This window comes from Lactuca virosa, chromosome 2, assembly GCF_052849685.1.
Source record: "Lactuca virosa cultivar CGN04683 chromosome 2, Lactuca_virosa_CGN04683_v6, whole genome shotgun sequence".
NCBI classification, from domain to species: domain Eukaryota; kingdom Viridiplantae; phylum Streptophyta; class Magnoliopsida; order Asterales; family Asteraceae; genus Lactuca; species Lactuca virosa.
In genome coordinates this window covers 240,896,765-240,920,898 of record NC_136427.1, presented here as the reverse complement: position 1 = coordinate 240,920,898, position 24,134 = coordinate 240,896,765, and the positions used below count along the sequence as shown (strand labels likewise).

General features: G+C 37.3%; 1 pseudogene; it reads right to left on the bottom strand.

Moving 5' to 3' along the window:
• Nucleotides 1-18,863: 18,863 nt before the first annotated feature.
• On the bottom strand, nt 18,864-23,871 carry LOC145158344 (ATPase family AAA domain-containing protein FIGL1-like; annotated as a pseudogene).
• Nucleotides 23,872-24,134: the final 263 nt, after the last annotated feature.

Sequence of the window (24,134 nt, the reverse complement as noted above, 5' to 3'; positions counted from 1 at the left end):
TCAACATTTTGCATATGAAGGCGAACATTCATCATAGAGTATGAATTTTGGAAGTCCAAACCGACGAGTTATTGGTGTTGGAAAGCTTCCTGGGGAGTTTAGAAGAACGTCTAGAGGTGGAAAGCGAAGTTATACGACTTATTAAGCATAAAGGAGCAGAACCGATAAAGAAATGTAGACTAGGTCCCAAGTTGACCTCGAGTACCTCAGTAAGATGATCATAAGGTGTTGTATTAGGGTACGCTAGGAGTAGGATTTCGAGGACGAAATCTCTGTAAGTGGGGGAGAGTTGTAACACCATGTTTTCACTCTACAGTAGAATTTAAATTAAACTGGGAAATTAAAAAATTCAAAATAGAAATAGATTGCTTGTTATCCTTAGTAATCTAAACTAAAGTCGTAGTATTCGTAAAAGCGAACCCATACATATAAAAAACGCCCAAATCTGACTTCGAGAGAGGAAGTTATGATTTTCCGAAGTTTCAACATAGCAGTGTGCGACACAGAAACTTAAAATTTAATCGGTCGAGAACGGATATTGTATGGGAGAGTTATGATTTTTACACAGACTTTAATAGTCTAATCCTATAAAAATATAAATTTAAAAATAAAGTGAAAATTAGCCAACGGAGTCTAGACAAAACTTATAGATCTCAACGATAGCTACACGTGGATATAAAATACGTCGAAAACAAAGCTCGTTTGAAAAAGATACGGTTTTTTAAAGATTTATAAAAAATTCTCGTGCAGGCTTGCACGCCAACAAGGTGCGCGACACGCCTCTGACACTCTATAAGATCGTACCATGTGTCACCACCCAGACGATGCCATGTCAGCACCCCCAACCAGGTGCGCAACACACACCCGACCGTGTGTGCGACGCGCCTTCTGAAATTCGCTATAAATACTCCCATTTGCCTCATTCTTTCACTCACCCCAATCCTTCTCTATATTTCTCTCTAGTTTCGATTTTAAGGAGTTTTTCTAAGCTTTGTAGAATCTCATATTTAGCTAAGCTCTGACTTCTGAGGCAGATAGTCAGGTAGAAAGAAGTTTTTGGTATTGGGGTCCTGTCTGTGACTTTTTCCAACTTCCGTTAGGAATCTCTATAAGTGAAGCTACACTTACTAGGCTTCTTGAATAACTTATAATCGTAATTATAATCGTTATTAGGAACCTATAAATTCAAGATTTGTCAGTATATCCAGTCATAATACTGATTGGTGTACTTACAGGTGAGGTGTCTAGAATGGTCACATTGGCTTGGTTGTTTGATTTCAGAAAAACTATATGCCGAAATAATATTGTCTCCCAACTGTCCTCCCAAGGTGTAGGCTACATTACCAGATTGCCATAGGAACTAATAAGCTATAGTATTCTAGTTTAATACCTGTTAGATGTGTTACCCGTTATGCCAGAGGGATTGTTGTCAATCGTCTGAGTAACTGTCCAGGTGAGTTATCTCACCATACTATGTGTTACAATATATATCCATGAATGTTAGGACATAAAAGTTAGTAGAGTAGAGCCAATATTATAGCCTCTATATGCATGTATCAGTTGAACTTAAGGTGTAGTCTCTATGTATGGTTATGTATGTCGTGCGGGGCCCGTCATGTAGTTTGGGTGGGGTATCTTATGTATGTTGGGCGGGGCTCATTTGTATGCATGTATATGTATTGTGGTATATGGTATTTTAGGGAATTTATTAAGCCTAGCATTTACCTAGTTGTTATTAAATATTTTTCAGGTACTTTATTAATGCATGAGAAGGGCAAGGTCTGACTGTATACACATGCATTCACAACATGTTTCCGCACAATGTAGTTATACTCTAAAATATTTCAATAAATAAAAATGAAAAATTTTCCTTTGAAACATTGGGACGTTACATGTAACATCCCAAAAATCATAGTAAAAATTTTCATTTTAAATAAGTTAAACTATTCATTCATTGTTCAAAAAACGATCAGAAAGTATTCTCAAAACATTAGAGTAATTTGTAAACATTCAGTGTATAATAAATCTCGAGGGGATGCTGTGCGATCAAGTCGGACCCTTCCTTTTGAAAACAGAAGTACCTGAAACCATAAACATAAAATCGTAAGCACAAAGCTTAACGAGTCCCCCAAAATACCTCACACAACATAACATATAAAAACATTGCATGCTGGGTCCACAGTCTCTCAACTGATTTACCGTTGGCCCATAGTCTCTCGACTGGATTACCACTGGCCCACAGTCTCCGACTGGATTGCTCTTCTGGCCCACAGTCTCCCAACTGGATTTCCCCAGGTTTGTTCGCCTACAACATAAAGTAGTACCGCCTCAACCCACCCAGACTATGTCGGCATATGCAACAGATACACATATAACCAACAAGTACATGTAATCATACAGATCTACCAATCTATCATAAAACCAACATATACAGGTAATCATACAGATCTACCAGTCTAACATATAACCAACATAGCTGATGGGTTTTATAGAAAATAAAATTATACAATGCGGAAAACAATTAACAATTAATAGGGTACATGCATCCTATAAAAGATCTATTTCATACACCTTGATGGAAACATACATTGACTAACTAAATCTAGTATAAAACCTAGTAATTTTGAAATCTAGAAATTAAGGTTAAAGGGTTTACATACCTCAAACTTGTTGTAGCAAACAAGTTACTTCATCCTTCATTTGAAGAGCTTAGAAAGCTAGCGCCAAAAGAATGATGCCTCTAATGGCTCATACCCAAACCCTAGAACTAGAAGACACGTTAGGAGATATGGGAGAGGTATAACTTTTGTTCATAACCTTTAAGGGAAGTTTATGCACGAATTTGAGGTCCTAAGGGGTCCTATTTATAGTTTAGGTAACTTAGGGACAAAGAAAGATTTGAATAATTAAATAATGTATTTAATTCTAATTCAAATCCTTTAGTTATTAACATTTAGGAGGCTTCTGGAAACCCTAAAAAGGCTGTCAAAACCATCCACCCTAGGATGGTTCTGTAATTGCCTCTTTTGTTCAATTATTGAACAATTACAATTCACCCCTTGCACCTTTAATTAATTCCAATTAATCCCAAATTAATTACAGATTAATTTTGATTAATAATTAACTAATTCTAATTGATTTCATACTAATTTATCAATTATATAAATTAACAAATCAATTACTTTAACAATTGATCTCATATTAATTTATTAGTCACATAATAAATTAACAAACCAACTGTTTATTTCCAATTAATATATTAATCATATAATATATTAACAAATTATTTCCTTATAATTTCCAATTAGTTTATTAATCATATAATAATATAATAAATCATCAATTCTCTATAAATGTCATTCTAATTAAGTTTTAGTTGTGAGGGCAACCCAAAAATGACTTTGCTTCTAATTACAAGAATATACCAATTTAGTTAATGACTTAGGAACCTTAATCCAACCACAGCATCATCGTATATATCAAGATACATAACCTTAATCCAACCACAATTTAGTTGGTGCCTTCGACCCACGAGTACAATGAAGGAAACTCACCTGACTCACAAAGACGACTACAATCTCAACTTAATGTCGCGGCGACCACAACTAACAACTCTCACCACTAAATGATTGGTGCTAAACACCTCCTAACAATCCACACAAGGTAAAACCCTAACTTAACCTTCTAAAAATAAAATTTTGACCAAAATTCAACCCATGCCAAAAGTCAACGGTCAAAGTCAAGGTCAACATCCCAAAATGTTAACCATCAATCTTTACGTCGTGACCAGCCCTTGGTCATGTCGTAAGAGTCCACTCAGTCCGATCCCAACTCGTTTCAACCTAACTCAGCCAACTCAGTCATGGAAAAAAATTTGATCCGATCTCACAACGTGAACAACCTTCCATCACGTAGTGAGACCCAAAACTCAACGAAAACATGGTCTTTCATTCTCACGTCGTGAGACCTTATGTCTCACGATGTAACTATAGTCCGAAGCCAAAATCCAAGTTATTAAGTCCTTAATCCATCTAGTATTTCACTCTATCTTTTCCAAAAGCCAAAGGGGACTCCAAAGGACCATAAAAATGCTTACTTTATGGTAATACATGCCTCATGCATGTCCTCCATCTATTCTAGGTCAAAATGAAGAGATTAAGCCAAAATCCTCAAGCATGGATCCAATAATCAACCAACTTCTAGATCTAAACAATAATCATACTCCAAGGACCCTTAGAATGCATAAAGTTGCCAACTTTATGTATTCCTTCCATTCAAACTTGTTTGGACATGAAAGAAATGTGAAAACAACTTAGATATAACCACCTTAAGCAATAAAGTTTGAGTCTTTTCCACTACAAAGGTCCAGAAAAAAATGAGATGATGATGATGATGTTTCCTTGCAAGCTCACCCAAAGAACACCTTATTCTCCTTCTTATCTTCTTCTTCAAGCCAAGAAATGCTCCAAAAGGCAAAGAATCAACTAAGGAAATAGGGCTACGGTTTTTGTGAGGTAAAAGGGTGTTGGAGTCTGGTAATGAACCCTAAAAATGACTTAGAGGGGCTTAAATATGAAGGAAATCCTAAAAGATCATGGGCTTGGGCTGAAGCAGTTCTCACATCATGAGACCTTATGTCACACGTCGTGATATTGGTCATGAACATTTTTCATGTTTTTCACCTGTCACGTCGTGAGACCTTTTGTCTCATGTTGTGACACTCGATTTTATCCAAAAATCAACCTTTTGACTCCCTGAAACTCTAAATCGATCCATCCTGAGAAATGGGTGTTACATTACAATGTGTTTGAAAGATATGTAACCCATTTGACTAAGTGTGTGTGTGTGTGTGTGTTTGGTGTGATGTGTTTGTGTGATAAGTGAAAGGGATTTGTTGGATGGATTTGGGATGTCTCGATGTCCTTGCGGGGTAAGAAGTGTGAGTAACCGTTGGTGGATGTAAACGGTCCGAAATCTAATGATTTCTTCTGTTCATCAATTCTTCTGTTCCAATCTTACCTTATGGTATAAATTCTTTTATAAATCTAATGGTTATTCATAAATTCAGGAAATAGTGACATATTTTTTCTTATTTATTTTCTCTATAACACAACTAACATATTGGAACTGGATTTTAAATGGAATAATATTGCAAGTATTGGTTCCAGAGTGGTGCAATTCTTACAGTTGAAGAGAGAAAAGGTTTACCGACTAAAATCATATGAATGTTGTTCAATTTTGATGAAAAGCGGTTGGTTTAGTTTCAGATAAATTTGACTATGGTTGATTGTTTATTTCATATTTAGGGTCTAAGCTATCAATATTTGTTTTGTATGATCTTCTACAATTACGATATTAGGCGCCTTCAGTTCCAACTTCATAAGAGTCTTGATCATGCTCTGTCCGGGCAGCCTTCAGCAAACATCAAACAACATGTTCTATGATGTGAACATACTACAAGGATATGTATCACAAATACTATTCAGATGTGAGTTACATAAATTCCCTATTGCATCTATATCCTGACATTGACCAGGTCCATATTAATACAAATGTTCTTTTAACTCTTCTGCTTGAACTGATTGGAATCAGAATTCCTACTTGTGAATTTTCAATAAGGTTTAATTATCTACTTTTTCCATAAATAGTTCATTGAGGTGTTATTGTATCTTTTCCATTTTGTGTTAGGTTTCGATACATGAAGCTAACATTTATCCTATCAAGGAAAGATTATCACCTAAAGAAGCAACATACTATCACTTCCACCTCGTCTTTTATTTTAATAGAAAGTTGTTGTATTTCTTGTGTCACCTTCGTTCTCTATTTGTTGTTGGTATATCTGTTGGATTAAGGTGTCTAATCAAATAACTAAATTGGTATATTCTTGAATTAGAAGCAAAGTCCTTTTTTTGGGCTGCCCTCAAAACTAGTGTTTGAATATAATGACTTTTGGAGAGAGAGAGATTGATTTGTTAATTTATTATATGATTAATAAATTAATTCGAAATTGAAATAAATGATTTGTTAATATATTATATGATTAATATATTAATTGGAAATAGTAATAATTAATTTGGAATTAATCAGAAATCAATTGGAATTAATTTCGGGACTAATTGAATTAATTAAAGGTGTAGGGACTTAGGTTGTCATTGTTCAAAAGTTGAACAAGGGAAGGCTTCTAGAACCTTCCCCATAGGGACGGTTTTTGGAGGATCCCTAGATAGGGTTTCTGGAAGCTTCCTTGAGATTAGGATCTAGATAACCGATTTAAATTTTGAAATATTATTATTTAATTCAAATTAGGGTTTCTAAGGTTTTCCTCTAGCCTATAAATAGGACCCCTTGGGATCCCATTTTCATCAACTGACAATCCTAGAAGGATAGTCGAAATATCACTCTCTAGCCTCCTCTATCGTCAAGTCTTCTTGCTATTAGGGTTTGGATACAAACTGTTAGAGGTATCATACCTGTGGTGCTAGATTTCCAAGATCTTGAAGAAGGATTTTACTTTGGTTATTTACAATAATAATCAAGAGGTATGTAACATTTTCTATGTGTATTTTGAATTGACTAGGGTTTCCATAGGATTCTTAGATATTCATAGTTTATAACTATCAATAAAGAAAGCATAGATCCTTTCTAGGTTGTATGTGAACTTAAGTGTTTAAGTATTTTTCCGCCACATGAATTTTTTTATAACATAGAAAACCCATCGGTGGTGTCAAAGCCTTAGATTTCTGTTGATTGTGCATAATTATGAATTGATTAACTCTAGGGTTTACTGAAAATAAACCCTAAAAGCTTGAATTTTCGACTTGGCTAGGGTTTTCTGAAACCCTAGCCACCACCCCCTTATTTTTGAAAATTTGATAGGAATCCCTAAGGTTTCTAGTTTTCTTAATTATTATTTTAATAGAACTTAAAATTTGAATAATTAAAACCTGATAACCCTACCTTTTGTTTTGAAAATTAGAAGGTTAATGGATTAAGATTAAATTTGAATTATTGAATTAATTATTTAATTGGTAAATAATTATTTAATCCATATAATTTAAATTTATTTAATTAATTTCTTAATTAAGATAAAAGATTAAATCATTATTTAGTTTAAAATTAATTAATTATTAATTGTTTAATGCGAAAATTAATTTTAAACTCTAGTATTTTGAAAAGTTTTAAAATACACATTATACTATATATGATATAAAGTTTAATATATTATATGTATAAGACAAGTCAGTCAAATCGCTAGTACATCTCATTCACAAAGCCATACTATAAAGGGAGTATAAGTAAACGCCCTATAAAATGACCGTTGAATGGATATCCACTCTCACCCACCGCTTCCTTGTTTGGTGGAGGGTCGTTAGCCGAACAGATTTGATATAACATAACCTCTTAAAAGTGTAATGCTATTAAAGTACTAGAACATTTTTATACAAATCCCAACTCTAGTTACTTTAGGACAAAATATGAAGTGTATGCTAATCCATGAAAACACATCACTCTTTATATATTGTTAGTGGAGCGTGCGTGGTTAACTGACACACTAATTTGGGGCTATAAAGTTAAGTGATGGAAAAATAAAAAATTATCATTGTTAATGGAGTGTGTGTGGTTTACCAACACATTAATTTGAGATGATAAATGACATCATGGTTGTCAAGCGGGTTTGCATAGTTATTCACATATTATTTGTGATCGTCAACATCACAGTCACAAATTTAAGAGCATTATCAGAGATTAAACATGTCATTGATAATATTTAATGAATCTAAATTGATCCAGAAATTTCATATTACATTGAAATTAGTAAATTTGTATTACCTACCTTAATAAATTCGCAATTAGATTACGACATCCATCTTCTTTATTGTGAATTGTATTTTGGATCCTAGCCTTGAATATTTATTTTAGGTTAAAATATTAAGGATTTGTATCACTAAATAAAACTATGTCTCTTTATATAGATGTATGGAAACTGCGATCTTGCTACTAATCAAAACTGCCCCCTCCAACTCAAACTTCTCCCTACTCTCGATTCTGTCAAAAAAGAAGTGTAACAACCCAAAAATTATAAGGTAAAAAATTCATTTTTAGTTTAACTAGAAACACGTATTATCTTTTTTCCAAACATTCAAAAGTATATCATAATAAAACAGTTATCAGAGTACAATCCAAAAATAATCAAGTTGCGGAAATATGGGTGGATGCGCTGCGATCAAGTCGGGCCCTCCCCTTTCGATCCGGAAGCACCTGAAACCAACATACAAATGGACCTAGCCCTTCATACCATGGGCCTAGCCCGACATATAATAGGCCTAGCCCAACATACCATGCAAGAGTCATAAAGACAACTAGCATAACATATCCTAGTGGGCCGACATTGGTGTCTTCGACCCACGGGTATAGTGAGGAGACTCACCTCAATCCAAGATAACTGAACACATGCACGGTGCACCCGAGATCCTCACACTAAACACAACCAATTCATCCCTAGTTAATAATTAAGAGAATCTCCCAAAATCCAAGGCCCAAGCAATATTCTATCTTCCTAAAGCGTAAAAGACCATTTTACCCTTCCCATAACTGGTCTAACACCTCATGGTCCAACACCCAAAAGGACCAAGGCCCAAAATAAGCTTCTCGGGAGTACGTCCCGCGTACCAAAAACGTTCGCCCTGCGTAAAGCCTGTTGCATCACAATGTACAAGTCGCCGATGCTTGATCCATGTATTACGTTGAACGTACTCCTACATACGCCCATCGTACTCATCAGAGGGTCAAAACTCACCATTAAGCTCTTAATGTTTAAGACAAGAATATCCAAAGGTAGATGTGACCCTTAAGGGGTGTCTTTTTAAGTCATAAAGTTCCTGACTTTATGACTTTGCATGGCTTAATGAGGTCCAAACCATAATCCAAGCTTCCTAACTTCATAATAAGATCACCAATACTTGCATGAGAGGATAAAACTCCACAATATCCAAACTTTATGACATAATGACCTCAACAAGGACCAAATACGAGGCTCAAAGGTTCTGGAGTAGCTTCTACTCATAAGAACCACCACCATGGGACCAAAACATGATAAATTACCACCCAAAACTAGATCCATACAAAGTAGCCATCAAGATTGAGACTTTATACCTCCAGAAGATGTCGAAAGGAAAACCAAGCCTGGATCTACAAGCTCCAAGCAATCCAACTTTCCTTCAAGAAGCTCCTTCTTCTTCAATGAGCACCAAAACACATGAAATCACACCAAGAACTCAAGAATCATTCTAATGGGGCTACGGTTTCGTATCTAGGGTTTAATGGGATGGAGGATGAAGGTAAGATGGTTTGGAGTTGAGTTAAGGCCATTAAATAGGGTTTAAGTCCCTAAATTAGGGTTTGAACCTGACTCGAGTATGCCCTGCGTAATCCTGGTACGCCTAGCGTACTCCAAGGAACATCCGCGATCCTCCTTCCTAGTACACCCAACGTACTCCTATGTACACCCAACGTACTAGGCTTATCCCTAAAACCACTAAACTTCCGAAGGCCATAACTTCTTCATTCTAAGTCCGATTTCGACGATCCTTATATCCCCGAAAAGGTAATGAGAAGCTCTACACTTCTATCGACTCACTATTGCCTTAAAAATTTTCGAACTTAAATCCAAAATTCATAAAGGGCCCGCACTATCACTTTACCGTTATACGCTTGGGCTCCAAAAAACAAACCGAACTCTCAGATCACCTAATCTACATTATCCACACCCAAAGGGGTCTAAGTCTCTCCTTCCCCAAGTCCCATAGCCATATGATAACTGATCTTCGGGTCACAACCCTGAATTAGGAAACGATTCGACACAGGGTGTTACAGCTCTCCCCCACTTAAATTAGATTTCATCCTTGAAATCACTCCTTACCATCCTCCTGACAACCAAACGCTCCGACCAAAACCTCATGATTCCCCGAATCGCCGGAAAGGTTGACTCATACTCTTAGCGACCCTCCAAAGCTACCATCAAAACCCAACCTTATCAGAACTCATACTTCTAATGGTGAACGAAATATTGATCCCTTAACTAATGAACCATCACCTTGATGCTATAATTACTAAAACCCAAAGCTTTACCTGACCTCCACACAAGAAGGACCATCCCGAAACACAATTACTAGGACCTCTTACTGCAATCTGAACTGAGAAACATCCTTTTGATCCTGAACCATCCAACTGATACCTTTGGCAGACAGATTCCTTAACCATAACCTTTTTGGTGGAAATATCTTTTATATATATACAATGACGACTCCCAACGCGAGTCCCGTCCAATTGATAACCCAGTGCATAATTCATATCCCGAGATCCATAGATTTTCACTTGCATTTCATCCGAAATATTCTGATTCCACGGGGACCTTCCACTAAACTGAGATGTAGAATCCCCAATCCACCACTGAGAATGACAATATCACACCTGGTCCCACCACCACACTCCCACTGAGAGTCTAACTGATAAAGGCTACCCTAGCCTATTCATCAGACATATATCAATCACTGACCACCAAGTCATTCCACTATACACGTAGTCCAATACCTTGCTCCAACTAATCTCCACCGGGTCTCACCCGCACTATCATAGCCATACGGGCCTCGCCCATGGATCCCACCCAGTCTGCATAATCGAACAGGCCACACCCACATGTCTCACCCAATCAAGTGCAATACATTCCTAACCTCGCCTCGGACCCAATGGCCCTCCTCCCTTAACAAGGAGAAATCTTCCGACCATACTGTCCGCCTTGCCCCAGGCATGCGCTGATCCCCTTCCATCCTAATGACCACCCCTACCATGGCTTACCTCATTCTGGTGATTGTTGCGACTACCATAAAGACTTACAACACGTCCCTGACAACCCATCACCCTCGTGTATGCTACGGCTACCCCGTAGTCTTACAACACTCCTACAACTGCCTATCAATCTTGGGAATGCTACGGCTGCCCCATATTCTTATAACACTTCCATACCAGCCATGAGCCCGACTCATGGTCTTGTTTTCCGTCTACCATTCCAACCCACGATCAATCATGAGTCAAACCACATTGTCTATATCCCAATCAGGTGTTCGGGTTATGCTTCAAACCCCAAAGCCTTCATCAGACAAGAACAGGCAGAGAGGCCCTAACACAACCCTCAACCTAGATCCATCCACGTGTCCGCTATGCACTACTACGAATGCGTTGATCTGATGTTGAAAGTTTCAAAACTCCCAACCTCGTGAAACCTCTATCCATACTGCCATTTGAACTAGCTTCCTTCTCGAATAGGGTGTGGAACCCTACTTGGTTCCACACTTGATTCTATCCTCAGAATCCAAATGGTGCTCCCCTACTTGAATTTAGCTACACACTGCCCAATTTACTGGAAACAATGAATAATGAATTCCCTTGCCGGAACTAACGGATCTCTTACCCAACATCCCACCTACCGAGGGACCTATACGTTCTAACCATCTTCCACCGACACAATTTTGAAATTTCTTTGACACTTCCAATGTCTGAGCAAGCCTATGCAATCGCCATCATCATCCGCTTGCTACAGATCCTTCCTTAGCAACAACAACAATTGGACCCAAGAGTCCTTCCTTGAGCAACTGCCATTCCTATGATCAATGCAAACATTTATGAACTCTAACTTCGTTGTTGAACTAACCATGCTAATTGTGACATCCCCATTTTCACGGCTAGAAAATACCAATTTATGCTTGTTTTAAAAATCAGAGTTTTAATTTACAAATGCGGAATTTGTCCCATAAAATATTCCCGAATGGATGTTTTTCGTTGATTTATTAAAAACTCCGGATGTCATAATTGACACAAGAAACATAAGTATAAACGAAGACTTACAATATCTTAATATAGTCTAAAGTTCCTCAAATCTCTCAGGCATCATCATTATTGTTTCCTGTGATACAAAGATGTTGACTGGGTCAGGTTGGGAAACCCGGTGAGATACATAGGGTTTTCAACCCACAATACGATAATTTTTAATTATATAACCATCAACATTCAAATAACCCAATTACCCCATTTCCCACCACTCTTACTTACTAATCCTATTATGATGATCTTGAGGGATCTTTCCTAAAGGATCTTTATCAGCGGACAACTATAATTACTAGGCGATTTGGCACGACGGTACGATAATACTCGCGAAAACACGACAGTGCATTAGACTTTTTGTATAATCACAGCAGGCACGACAATACAAAGTACTTGGGTTTGGCACGACAGTACAAAAGTACTTTGGTTAAGCACGACAATACAAAAGTATTTGGGTTTATCACGACAGTTCAAAAATACTTGGGTTTAGCACGGAAGTACAAAAGTACGTGGGTTTAGCACGACAGTACAAAAGTACTTGAGATAGACACGGCAGACACATCTTATTATCTCTACGGCTCTCTCTCTAACTTATCGCAACCACTATTTCACACAACCCTATCACAACCTCTAATTTTATATTTTACACGACCCCCTCACTACCCAGTCATATTATTAAGTATGCTAAACATACCAACAAATCAAGTAGTAATCATATTTATACAACTACATTAAACACAACAAAGATAGCACACATAGTAGTTAAGCATTTAGAATACTTATATTTATGCATAAGCTTGAAAGTAACTATGTACTCACTTGTTAAAGTGATGACTTGAAATTCAGGCAGAGCTTCGCTTCTAGCAACTGACCTTTCCTTTGACATGACAGATTATGGATGAGAACCAGGGTCCAAGTGGGAAGAAATTTGACTCAGTGTCTCCTACTCGAAGGCTACTACTCGAACGCGTACTCTGGGGTGTCGCAGGGCTTCGCCTCAGGCTAGAAACGAAATAAAAATAGGTTTACATGAGGATAATCGAGAGAGAGTGTCTGTAAGAGTGTGTGGAATAAATGAGGGATTGTTGGCTATTTATAAGGCCAAAAACGCATATGCGCGCCGCCCACTTCAAACACGTCGATCCATTGGTTAGCTGACACATGTCACTCGTCGGCTGGAGCAGTGTGGCTGACTTTGCGCGCAAACAACGTGCGTCGCGCTGCGCATGCCGATTTTCATAATTTAGAAATTACGTATCTCTTTCATACGAGCTCCGTTATTGACGTTCTTTATATCCATAGAAAGCTCTCGACAAGATCTACAACTTTCCTTTCGACTCCGTTGGCTAGTTTTGACTTCATTTTATTTACACAGGCTTAGCCTATTAAAGCACATATAAGATGCATATCTCTCACATCCGGCGTCCGTTTTCGATGGTTTTTATATTTTTGGAATCCTGTTAACGAGACCTTCAATTCTCGTTTAGATTTTTTTGACCAAAAATCTACCTATCTAAAACTCGATTTATGTGCGCACAATGTTACGCTGAAATCTTAGAAAAATCATAACTTCCTCTATCGAAGTCAGATTTGGACGATCCTTATATGCACAAAATTTCTTTTCCTAATACTATGAATTTCATTTAGATCACTAGGGCTAATAAGTAACCTATCTCCGACTCACTATTTATGACATATACTATAACTCGGTTAAAATTATTTATCCTAAACAATCTCTTATTTAAAAGTCATTATTATGAATTATAGTAACTTTATTGCCTAGCGCGAATTTATGGGTGTTGCACTAATTCATCTACTGATCTTCCAGTTGATACCCCTAAATTATTTCCACCAACGACCCAAAACAACAACCGGACAAACTAAATCCAGCTCAACAAGATGTGTCCCACTCATAACTCTCGGCATGCAAAAATGGCATATAACAATCCTTGATAATATAAACCAGGCATTAACAGAGAACTAAACCAAAGATAATTCTTACACATACCAACACATGATTCCAAAGCACACATATATACGAATAATAAGGCATGAAGAAAACGAAAGATAACGTAACTGCGATAGCATCTGATGAAACTCAGGCCTCCCCTGACTGACACTACAATGCTTGGCTCCTTGTTGTTTGGGCTCCTGTCTGTTAGGACATGATTTGTGGTTTATACTTTACTTTTGATAGCTTTTAGAGTTCTCGGTCTAGGACCGAAAACACCATGTTTTTGGTGGTGTTTGGACCGAAATCACCATGTAATTTCGGTGGGCTTAATGATGCGTTCGGTCAGCTTGGGCTTGGGCATGTTAAGGCTTTGTACTAGGTTTATATAAATAGCTTTTCATCTATTTAGGAGTGTTAGTTGTTCATTATTGTGGTATTCGGTTGTTAAGAGTTTCTTTGTGTACCAGATGATTTCATCTAATAAATCGTGTGCATTAAGAGTTATTTGTGTGTTCTTGAATGACTATCTGATTTATATTCCGCATTCTTTAGATAGTTTGATTGATATCGTATTGATCTAAGCGTTTTGGGACTTACAATTGGTATCAGAGCAAGGATTGGTATCAATCGAATTGACCAAATATTAACCATTTTTGGAGTTTTTCTTGGTGCTTTTGAGTTCTTTTTGACGAAATTATTGTCGTTGTTCTTCGTGTTCTTCACCATTTTAGAGATTTTGATCGAAATTTATCTTAATTAATTACCAATTTCGTGTTTTTGGCATTTTTGGGCATCTTCGGTCAAAACCTAGGAGTTCTCGGTGGTAAGCTCAGGTTCTCGGTTAGGTTTAAGAGTTCTCGGCGGCCAGTTGATAGATTTCGATTAGGGCAGTTCCTCGGACTCAACTTCGGAGCTCTCGGTCTCAGCCTCGGAGTTCTCGGCTGTGAATCTGTGTTCTCGGCTCCGCATCCTCAGTTCAGCTTTTCGGTTGTAAGATTTCGATTGTTAAGAGTTTCTTTGTGTACCAGACGATTTCATTTAATAAATCGTGTGCATTAAGAGTTATTTGTGTGTTCTTGAATCACTATCTGATTTATATTCCGTATTCTTTAGATAGTTTGATTGATATCGTATTAATCTAAGTGTTTTGGGACTTACACTGTCCTACCCTCACAATTGTCAGTGATCCTCAAGGTAACTGGAGCAGGTGCACTCACTACTCCACCCCTTAACATTGGACATTCAACCTTCTTGTGGACCACCTGGTTGCAGTGAAAACACATCGGTACCGATCCACGGGGGCAATCCCTACTAAAATTACCCATTTGACCACAACTGAAACATCCCTGACTTGTCTCCCAACATCCACCCTCATGGGTCCTCCCACACTTGGCACACCGGCCTTGGCTCTGAAGGCCTCCCAAACGTGAATCCTGAGTCTTGGGCCTCTTTTCCTAGCCCACTGTGATTTGAATCTGCTCTGACTTCCTCTTCCTGAGGTGCTCCAAATCGATCTCTCGCTCTAGCAATCATATAATTTAGGGCCTCACACCTTGAAAAACTCAAAAACTCCCTGATATCATCCCTCAGCATGCCATGATACCTTACCTTCTTCATCTCCTCATTCACTGCATACTGCGTAACCAATAAAGCCCTCTCCCGAAACTTGGCAGTGATCTCTGCCACAATCTCAATCGTCTAGAGAAGGTCCTGAAACTCCCCGCCAACTACTGCACCTCAATAGCTGGTGCAAACTCGACCCTAAACCGGGTAACAAACTCATCCCAAGTCATCGTCTCCAGGGCTTCGCTTCCCAAAGCGAAGTCTACCTCCTCCCACCAATCTCGAGCTCTGTCTTTCAGAATAAATGAAGCAAATATGACCTTCGACCCCTCAGGGCAGAAACTCGTCCGGAAAGCGTTCACCATATCCGCTACCATCTACTAATAGTAATGGGGTCCTTCTCCCAGAAGAACTCGGGAGATCCATGGTGGTTGTCGAGGCCAACAAAATTAATAACCCTAAATATTACACACTAAAATAGTGTATAGTAGTAAAGGGATCGAATCCACGGAGATTGGTTCAATTTTGTAACTCTATGAAAAATCTCTTCGTAAAAATACTTGTAAAATGACAATAAATTAAAAATGGGGGTTTTGGTCTTTTAAAATACTTGAAATAAACTAGAATTAATTAAGATTTAAATAGACAATTTCAATAACAATAAGAGTTTGATGTAAAATCAATAAGGGAAGGATGGTTGACTTAAGGTTTCCTCACTTTGACTTTTGATGAACATATCATTAGAAGCCAATGGTGCAATACTTGTTTTAAATCCTTAATTTGGCTATAGTAACCCAAGGAGCTTGAGATTACCTAGACTTTTCTTAGTTGTTAAAATGGTTAGAGAAGCTCATAACAATTTCCTTAGTCAAAGTCATAATTTCCATTAAGCATGTAATTAGTGAAAGTCAACTAGCATTAAGAACCAAAAAGTCACCAAATCCAAGAGGAGTCAAATGCTTTCACTACCATGTTGGAGGAAATGTTTTTATGATTGTGTGAAGCAAAACTAACACAAAAATCACTTGTTGCTTGCTAATTTGAAGATCTTTTACTTATCAAGAAATTAGCCAACTAATCACCACAAACACATTTAAACTCATGAATAAAAACATACAAGTAGTGATAAGATGTTAAAACACAAAACATTCCCATAAAGATTTAAGAACAAGTTCATGGATTCTTCAACATTCAACAAAAGTTCAAAGGATTCAACAAAGTCAACCAAGATTAGTTTAGCCAAGCATGGCTAAACTCAAAGAAACAAAGTTAGAGAAGATTGTACCAAACATTTAACAAGAATCAAGAGGTAAAGAGATGATGTTCTTGAGGTGTTCTTGGCCTTCAAAAGTCTTCAAAACTCCAGAGAGAATGCTCAAAAATCGGATGTCTAAGAGTTTTTAAAAGTGGCACACCAACCTTCCCCATATAGCTCAAAAGAAGAATTTTTGGAATTGCCCCTGCAGGGGGTTGCGCGACCCGCGTGCTGTTGCGCGGGTGGGTTGCGCGGGTGGTCCCTGGATGTAGCATCTTTGAGGTTTGGGCCTCCATAGCTTAGCCCACTTGGCCCAGTTTGAGTCCAATCAGCTCCTAGCCCATTTTTCTTCAAGTTTTCTTCATTTTAAGCCCAATTTGACTTCTCCAAATCCTCCAAAGCTCGTGAACTCGCCCGATTAATAATCTACGCACGCTTGAATATTCTACCGCATCTTGCAAATTTAAAGTTTATTTCTACCAAGCCTTCAATTAATCATCAAGCCCATAATCCTTGTTGTCTACCAATTCCCATCGCTTTCCATACGTCCCGACACTCCCACTCCGCTAGACTCCTTAAAATCTGCAATTATGCTCACGAAACTAGAAAATACCCGAAATGGTCATAAAATAGCAAAAAGGAAAATATGCATGGAAATTAACTAAATTATGGATGAAATATGCTAAAATAAACTATAAAAAGAAGTAAATAAATGAAACTATCAATCCACAAGAACGAAACTCTCAGAAGGAAAGAGTGCGAGCTCCCACAATAGCCATGATCTCAGTGCGGAACGTGCCCAACCGCTCATCCAGAACCTCCATAATCCCTTCCTTGACCGTCCCGAAGATCACAGGAGTATGCTCCAAAATACCACGGGTGATCTCCGACGAGATGAACTCCCGCATCTGCTCATTAATCAGCTCAATACCTGCACCTGAGCCTGAACCATAACCTGAACCTCCTCCACGTGTACTCATCACCATTCTGAAAAACAATCATACAAATGATCAGAACACGCCCAAGAATCCTCATCCCACTAGTTTCCTAAATTCTCCAAGACTCTCCTCGATTCGAGTATGGATCCTGTGCTTTCAGTAGTATGAGCCCAATACTACCTTCCACACCTATCCATACTTTCCTCAAGAATTATCTTGAATCCTACAGGTCACCTTTTTTCTTTCAAACTGATACTCCAAGTACTCGGTGATAAACATAACCAAACCCACCAAAGCACTTCCTAGGTTATCATAGGTTCCCGACCTCACCCTGCCATCAACTGTTGAAGAACTCCGACTAATACCAACTAACTACCTCATGAATATAAGCACATGCCACAGAGCTTATATAATCCTTCGAGTAACAGACTCAACCCTACAATGGTTAGACTCAAACAAGAGCTGCGTAATAGAGTCAAATCTGTCACTCTGAGATTATTTAACCTTCACAACATGTGACTTGACATATTCACTTAATAGTTAAGTCATATAACTAATAGTTCCACAAAGCGCAAAGCAAGCAGCATTCGAGCAGTAACACTCTAAGCCATAGAACAAACAAAGGACATCCAAAGCTCACTTACTACCACCCATGCTAGAAAATTCCACCCCCACTACTGGTTGCCTTATACATGCAAATTATACAAAATACAGGATCAAATAAACCGTCGAATAAAAGACTCTACCCTAGGACCACAACCAAACAAGGAACAAGAAATAATGCCAAATCAGTCATTCTAGGTCTATAAGATCCTAATCGTATACAATTTTAAAAGCATACACTTAGCAATTACTGCCACCAATACATATTCCCAATCATAACATCCAATGCTTCCCAGGCTATAAGGCATCACGTATCAGGCCAATCTATTATGCAATTCCTGAAAGTACCCTTAGCTTTATCCTATCATGCAAACATTTAGATCATACAACATATCAACATGTATGGGCATTCTGAGAATTACTTACTTGAGCTCAAATAATTGCACGCATCACCCCCTTTTTCTTTACAAAAGTCTTTTTAGAAATTTGTTTTCTTTTAAAAGATTACCAACTCATCAGTTTGAGTTCAGTCACACCAGATAGTGTGCCCGCATCCCTCAAACCAAGGCTCTGAGACCAACTTGGAACGACCCAAAAATTATAAGGTAAAAATTTCATTTTTAGTTTAACCATAAACACCAATTATCTTTTTACAAACATTCAAAAGTATATCATAGTAAAACAATTATCAGAGTACAATCCCAAAATCATCAAGTTGCAGAAATATGGGTTGATGCGCTGCGATCCAGCCGGGCCCTCCCCTTTCGAACCGGAAGTACCTGAAACCATAACCATAAAAACCGTAAGCACAAAGCTTAGTGAGTTCCCCAAAATACCACATACCATGCATATCATTGGGTCTAGCCCGTATATTGGGCCCAACCCACCATAATGGACCCAGCCCTGCCAAACCAATGGGCCTAGCCTGGCATACAAATGCAAGAGTAATAGATACAACTAGCACCCTAGATAACATACAATGAGCCTAGACCTTGCTGATCCATGGGCCTAGCCTAACATATAAATGGGCCTAGCCCGTCATACCATCGGCCTAGCTCGATATACAATGGGCCTAGCCCAACATACCATGCAAGAGTCACAAAGACAACTAGCATAACATATCCTAGTGGGCCAACATTGGTGCCTTCGATCCACGGGTACAGTGAAGAGACTCACCTCAGTCCAAGATAACTGAACATACACGCAACTGTACCCGAGATCCTTACACTGAACACAACCAATTCATCCCTACTTAATAATTAAGATAATCTCCCAAAATCCAAAGCCCAAGAAATATTCTATCTACCTAAAGGGTAAAAGACCATTTTACCCTTCCCATAACTAGTCCAACACCTCATGGCCCAACTCCCAAAAAAACCAAGGCCCAAAATGAACTTCTCGGGAGTACGCCTCGTGTACCAGAAACGTACACCCCACATAAAGCCCGTTGCAACACAATGTACAAGTCGCCAATTTCTGATCCATGTATTACGTTGAACGTACTCCTACGTACGCACATCGTACTCATCAGAGGGTCAAAACTCACCATTAAGCTCTTAATGGTTAAGACAAGAACGTCCAAACGTAGATCTGACCCTTAAAGGGTGTTTTAATTCATAAAGTTCCTGACTTTATGACTTTTCATGGATTAATGAGGTCCAAACCATAATATAAGCTTCCTAACTTCATAATAAGATCACCAATACTTGCATGAGAGGATAAAACTTCACAAGATCCAAACTTTATGACAAAATGACCTCAACAAGGACCAGATATGAGGCTCAAAGGTTCTGGAGTAGCTTCTACTCATAAGAACCACCACAATGGGACCAAAACATGATAAAACTCAGAAGGTCGTCTCAACGAGAAATTAAAGCGCCGGTGAGTGCGAAACAAGGTTACAGTGGTGTTAGGATTTCCATGCTTCTGGTGGCACTAGATTTTTAGTGCCTCCGACGACGAAAATATGGCGTTCTGATGGTGGTGGTGGTCGCGTTCTAAATTTCTGGCAAGTAGTGGTGTTCTAATTTTCCGGAAGGTGGTGGCTGCTTGCACGTTCTAATTTTTCCGGTTGGTGGTGTTGTTTTGAGAGAGAGAGAGAGAGAGAGAGAGAGAGAGAGAGAGTGTGTGTTAGGATAGTAAGGGTGGTGTTGGATTTTTATTTTTGATTTTTTTTATAAATGCATAAATGAAAAAGAAAAAGAAAAAAAGATAAAAGTAAAGATATAATTGTCACTATTTTCAAAAAGCTTTGGATCAAAACTGCAATAAAATTATCATTTTTGAACCAATGGTGTCAGTCAAAAAATTTTTAGACCAAAGTGGTAACTTTCAACTAAAAACAATGACTATTTTTGCAATTTTGTGTTGAATACATGTACGAGAAATTATGATTTGTTTGATTGTCATAGAGCATTTTCGGAAAAAAAAAATCAAGTTCCAAAACCAAGAGCACAAAAACAAAGTTTCATATCTGTCCATCATCAACTTATTAATGAACTAAATTTACTTGAAAAAAGCTTAGATGGTTGATGTCGATAAACTTCCAAATTGGTTGTTCCACTCTTCATATATTCGAAGTTCGTTCCGAGAAACAGAAGGTCTCACCTCCTTTAGTGCATCCTTAAAGTCCTATAAAAATTAGAGAGAACATACAAACATAAGATAACCACTAAGAATCGCCTGTATACAATCTGTTGTAACAGACTCCTAGTTTTAAATATAATACCCAAGAGGTATGAAAGTTGAAAATCCATGCTGATTTCAAGCGTATGTACCTTTAGAGTAACTGATCTCATATCCTCCATTTTAAGATTAGTAATCTCAGCCCCTAGTTTCAAAACCTCTCTGATTGGACCCATGGAAGCATCTTTGACTAAATTTGTCATATCAGATCCTGAATACCCTAAAACAAATCAAAATACATGTAAGGTAAGGGTAAGACATACATCAAAGTGAGGAAAAATAAAGTTTTAAAAGAGTAGAGATAAAACCATCTGTTAATTTGCATATGGTATCAATATCCTTCTTTGAGAGTTTAAAAAGCCCATCCTTGCTCAAAAGATTACGGACTATCCAGGCTCTTGCTTCTATACACGGAAGACATAATTAGCCTTGTATAAGTATTAAGTAGCATATATAAGGAGTTAATTTTAAAGAAAAAAAAAAGATAAATTAAAGTTGCACCTGCAGAAGGGAGTGGAATATAAAATCTCTTGGTCATCGCCTCCTAGCTGCTTCATCTAAATCTTGTGGTCTATTTGTTGCTCCTTCAAATTGTATATGTATGATCACAAAGCAAATGGATTTATAAATGGTGTGAAATAAGATAAAACTTTACAGGTGGGATTTCACTAAAATTGAAGTGAATATATATATATATATATATATATATATATATATATATATGAAAGCTCTTTATTTGTCTGAAAAAGGTGTTTCAATTTTCAGGTACATAACAACATCCAGGGGCGGATGCAAGATTTTATAGTAGGGGTGTCACGAGAAATTTTAGTCATTGCATTTTACCTTTTCTTTCCCTTACTTTGGAACATTTACTCAATTATAGCGTGTACTTACAAATATTCTTTTCAAGGCATTATTATACTTTAAAAGATCTACCTAATTATAGCAATGTAAATTGGTGTGTATTTAAATTGGTACTGCATGCTATAGGTGAGTAAAATTTTCAAATTACAGTATTATAGAAATTAAGTATTGAAAGTTGGATGCTAAAATATGTGAATCAATGGAAGTATGTTGCTATTTCTTGAATTTAACCCCTCTCTTTGATGTTAGAGTTTATTCACCTATGAGTAGAATTTGTTCACTTCCACCGAATCTTTCCATTTCAATAAGAAACTGTGTCTTAATTCGCCTGGTTGACTCATGCTCATAATATGAATTACGCTGCAATTGTAATCAAATTGAAAAAAGGGAAAGTGAATCCTGTAATTAGACTAAATAAATTAAAGTATTCGAATAAAATCTAAATGTGACGTATATACCTTGAACAACAGAGAATCAATTTCATCCACAAATATTACTGCTGGCTGACGACATCTGGCAACTCCAAAAAGAGCCCGAACTAGCTTTTCACCCTCTCCCACCTATACATATATAGTTATCATATCTTTAATTTATAACCTTTTACTTGAATATAACCAATAAAAATATATGGATACGTAGTGCTATAAATCAATCACATACATACATACCCATTTGCTTGTTATTGAACTTGCGGATATGTAGAAAAATGTTGCTTTAGACTCTCCAGCAATAGCTTTACCTATCATTGTTTTACCTGTTCCCTACATCAATTAACAAATCAAAAGAGTTTGACTTTTGTCATAAACGATATATTATAGTAGATTAATGTAATATTGAGCTTACCGGGGGACCAAATAAAAGAAGTCCTCTTCCTTGAGAACGACAACCTTTGAAAATATCAGGGCGTAACAAAGGCCATATCACCATCTCATTTACACATTTTTTCGCATGATGCAATCCAGCTGTAATTAAGATGACAATATATAATAATAATAATAATAATAATAATAATAATAATAATAATAATAATAATAAATTATTAATAAAGATAATTAAAAGTTTATGGAACACAAAAAACCTCTTACCAATATCATCCCAGTGAACATTGGTATTAGAGTCAATTATCTCATTACTAATCTGCTCAATAAGTCGAGGCTCTATATTCCTCAACTGCTGTGGAAGTTGACCATCAGGACCACGTACCAAACCCACCCTGCATGCACGTAATCATAAGTTAAAATGAACAAAAATTTTAGAACCATGTTCAATATAACTAATTGCTTTATGATACCAAGTATTGAACTTAATTACCCTTTTTCTGTTGAAGCACCATTAGCTTTAAATGATGCTAGATTACCAGTGACACCATAGCCTATTTGTCCAGCCAATAATTCCCTTTGCCTAGCAATAATTTCCTGTGGCATTAAGTGACTTGCATCATGGATCGAGATTATATATGACCCCAGCTTTTTAAATATTTTTCCAATTTCAGATGGGAAAACAAGAGAGAAGCCAATACTACAAATTAAAGTAGTATTAAGTTAAAGAAGCTGTTGCTCAATATTAATTTCTTATGAGTTACTAGAGTATGTATATAAGTATATACATCACTTTCTTTGATGGGATTAAAAAGGATGCACAGCAAATTATGTAGCAATTCGAGTAAGTAAACACATGATTAAGGGATAATAATTAAGTTTCTTTTGAAGCATGGACATTTCAAAGTTAAACATGTATACCATCATTTTTGTTGCATCGGTAAACAAAGTATTGCTAGTAACATGACCAGCATTAGCTTCCTTGTTGCTTGATTGAGACAAGACTTGTTCATTCTTTGGGCTACTGATTTCAATGTGAGCTCGCTTCTTCTTCGATGTCAAGCTACTTTTGTTTGTTCTTTCTTCATGATCAACATTAATATTATACGCAAACGAAGAAGGACAGGGACCACCCTCAGCAACAACCTTGGAACCATTTTCTCCTGAATTAATGACAGAATTATTGCCACTGATATGGCCATGATTGGCATGAGCTTGAGGTCCATGGGATTGGTTAATAGCTTGCATCTGAGATCTGTATCGGGCGGCTGCAGCTCGAGTTTGAACTTTTGAATTGACTTGAGCTTGATACATATTTATGAGAGAAGATGAATACGGTTTTTGACTTGACTTGAGCTACAAATGCTGCCTCGACAGTGTGCATGCGAAACCTAAACTGCAACCCAAAAACGATCGTACGTTCAGAATGCAAACATATACTAAGTATATAATTAAATACATGCAACGGTGAAAATTAGGTTAAAACTATCGCCATAAACTGATGATCATACGCAAATATACCTAAACAAGATAGAAGTACTGTTGACGTGGGGTTTACAAAGCAGGAAATTTATCGC